We start from the raw sequence: 3,619 nt of genomic DNA on the forward strand, positions 1-3,619 counted from the left end.
AAAACCAACAGTTAGGTTTAGACAACTAAACCAACAGTTAGGTTTAGGCAACAAAACCAACAGTTAGGTTTAGGAAACAACACCAACAGTTAGGTTCGCCCAGATCTCCTAAATATATTTATTTGCAAAAGAACTTAATAGGTGAAATGCTTTACATAAATATGTGTAGTCTGATATTGTCGTACTGCCCTTTAACGTAATAGAAATGTACCTAATGGTCGCCACATTTAACTACAGTTATATCATCTGTTTAACTGCTTACATGGACTTGTAATTTAAGATGGAAAGAAGTGGTTTAAACCAAACATTAGGCAGCACGCAGCAGATAAATAACAAATATCGTCTTCGCTCAGTTTGGCCCCCGACTCCAAACGAACCGTAAAAGAAGTTCCAGTAAACAACGGACAAACGTACGGCAGTAAACAACTTATCTAAGTCCTCATCTGGTTCTTGTTAGATCCGATTCACACACAAATGGGATGAATTACAGATACACTGATGACTCACAAATGACACCTGTTGTTCGTGTTATTCAACCCAGAGTCGGCGTAAAAAAAAAAAAAAAAAAGCAATCAGCAGTTTTTCAGGCCGTCTGATGCCAGCTGCTACCTGGAAGTCCTTGGCTGGTTTGAACGTGAGTCATTATTTCTTTACTTTAATCCTTTTGTGTGTCTTTTGTTTTTTAAACCCCAGTGTCCCCATGACTCAGGGGGTTTAACGGGGCTCCAAGTTTCTTGATGCCCTTCCAGGAAACTGAAAGCAAAACAACATTTCTCGTTTCTTCCAAACTTCTCGGGTGCAGTACCTCCGCTGGCAGACAGGTGGCGGCGTGCAACTGTGGTCACATCTGCTCCACTTCTTTCTTCTCTATTCTTATATTTTACATTAAAGCGAGGACGACCTCTTTATGCTTTTCCTCTCCTCTCTCCTTCTTTCTTACCTGGTTTTTACAATATTTCTCCTCATACGAAGAACAGTTTCCATTCTCTTCTTTTTCATTCTCTCACATCATCTCGTCTCCTCTTGTCTTAAATATTACTAGAAAGGTTTTCACTGTGTTTCTCAAACATAGAGAGTTTCCATTCATCCATGCTTCCTCTCGTCTTTCTTTGCTGTCACCTCTTCTTCTTCTCTCTTTTAGGAGGAAGTCTTTCGAGGTGTTTCTTCTCTCACTTCCTCCCTTTTTACCTCAACTCCCCTGATCTTTTCTCACCTTCACAGTTTTCACACTTCTTCTTCTTCTCTTCCCCCTATTGTTCTTCAAATATGAAGTGTTTTCTCATTTTGCCTCTCCTCTTTATCCTCTCCTGCTCGTGTTGGTCATCCTACACCACCTTTGTTCTATTAACGTTCTCCATCTCTCCCGTCGTCCTCTTGTCTTTTTCTTTAACATCAAGTCTTCCTGTTTTTCCTCGTTTTGGAAATTAAAGCTCTGGGATGCTTTCCTTGTCCTCTTCTATCTTCTCTTTCTCTGTAAAAGAAGTTGGATTTTTCCTCTCACCTTATCTTCTGGCGTTCATTGTCTTGTTAATTTAAAAATAAAACATCTTCATTCTCTTATAACCTGTCCTTTGTCTCCGGTTTCCACTGTATGTTAATCTAGCTTCTTGTTTCATCTTATCTCATCTCTTATCCTTTTTTCTATTGTTTTAGGAAAATGATGTGGAGCAAGCTGTTCTTAGTTTGTCCTCTTTGTTAAATTAGCAAAAACCAAAAGAAGGTTTCTATCGTTTCCTCTCCTCCGTTTATCTAATCCTCTCGTGTCCTCCTCCTGTTTTTCCTTATAGTTTTCAAGAAATCAAGAGTTCCCCGCCTTTTCTCAGTGTTTAAGTCTTGTCATTGTTCTTTCACTTCATCTTGTCTTTTCCATCCTCCTGTAGTTAAGGCCTTACCCTTTCCTCTCCTTTTGGAAACTATATATATGATTTTCTGTGTTTGTTCCCTTCTCTCTCAGTCCAGTCGCCACGATAAAACGCTGGAGCTGTTCGTCTCTACAAATCACAGATACGTTCAATGTGCACGTTTTTGCTTTCGGTCAGAGCAAGTGACCGACCAGTCGTTATTCAAAGTGAAGTGGTACAGGGATGAGTATAACAAGCAAGAAAGTCCACAAAGGAAGTGTGTGAGGAGTGATAGATGGGCCAAGACTTTCACCCAGGAGAACGCTGCTGTTCTCGTAACAAAGAACTGTTTGTTTGTGAAACCAAAAGCAAAAAACATTGAGTTAATCCTTTTTATATTACGCTGTATAAGAAAGTCTGCTAAGGTTGGTTAGGTTGTTATGCTTGTAATGCCACGTTGCTAGGCAGCGCTGTTGTAACGTGACGTTGTTTCGTAGTGTTGTGTAACGTCACTTTGTGTAACGTCACTTTGTGTAACGTCACTTTGTGTAACGTCACGATGTCGTAACGTCACTTTGTGTAACGTCACGATGTCGTAACGTCTGCTTGTTGACATGATAAAGCTGATATATAACGTATTTATAAAATGTATTTTTGGTTTAGAAACGTTGACATTCAGCGTATCCGTGTTTTCTAGAAACGAATACCAACATTTATTGTGACGACTTCCTTCATGCCGTACCTCCTCCTTCTCCTCTTTGTCCTCAGATATTAAGAGTCTGTTAATCTTTAATCCACATTCCTTGTTTTGGAAATTATAGAGGAAGATTGTTTGTCCTCTCCTCTACTCTCCTCTTATTTCATCTCCTCTCCTGCTCTCCCTTCACCTCCTCTCGTCTCCTCCTCTTCTCATCTTTCCTTTTGTTTTTTAAGATATTATAAGAGTCTCAACTCTCCTCTCTTGTTTTTGCATCTGATCTTGTCTTCTGACCTCTACTTTCTCTTCTCCGTTGTCCCGTTAATTTAGAATAAAAACCTGAAATTTTACTCTCTTTTCTCTCAGTTCATTTCACCTCTTCTCCTCTTTAAAGATTAAAAATAATTTATTCTAGTATCACTCCTGCTGGCATCTCCCTCAGAACAAAAATTATACAAATTGAGCTAACACACACACACACACACACACACACACACACACACACACACACACACACACACACACACACACACACACACACACACACACACACACACACACACACACACGAATATTTTGCTAATTCCACCATTTTTTCCTGGCATCTAAAAATGGAAAGTTGTTTATTCCAATGAACAGATGCCTCCGTGACACCCACACACACACACACACACACACACACACACACACACACACACACACACACACACACACACACACACACACACACACACACACACACACACACACACACACACACACACACACACACACACACACACACACACAGACCACCCATGGCTGTATGTTCCTGAACAGACATCTCATTTTATCTCACATCAAACACACACACACACTCATGTCCGTGTGTTCTCCAGCAGTGATCACTTTGCCGTTTGATGTGACGAAAACTGAGAATATTCTTCCTCTGCACAGGAGGAAACGGATCCGTGCACATTTCAGAAGCGTTGGCGGAGACGTCGGAGCGCTCAGACTTACACCACTTTCGGGCCAAACTGACCCTTTTGTCAAGTCTCGCCTCTCCTCCTCGCTGCTTGGTTACGGTTGCTAAGTGGGACAA

The sequence above is a fragment of the Anoplopoma fimbria genome, chromosome 18 (genome assembly GCF_027596085.1).
Source record: "Anoplopoma fimbria isolate UVic2021 breed Golden Eagle Sablefish chromosome 18, Afim_UVic_2022, whole genome shotgun sequence".
NCBI lineage: Eukaryota > Metazoa > Chordata > Actinopteri > Perciformes > Anoplopomatidae > Anoplopoma > Anoplopoma fimbria.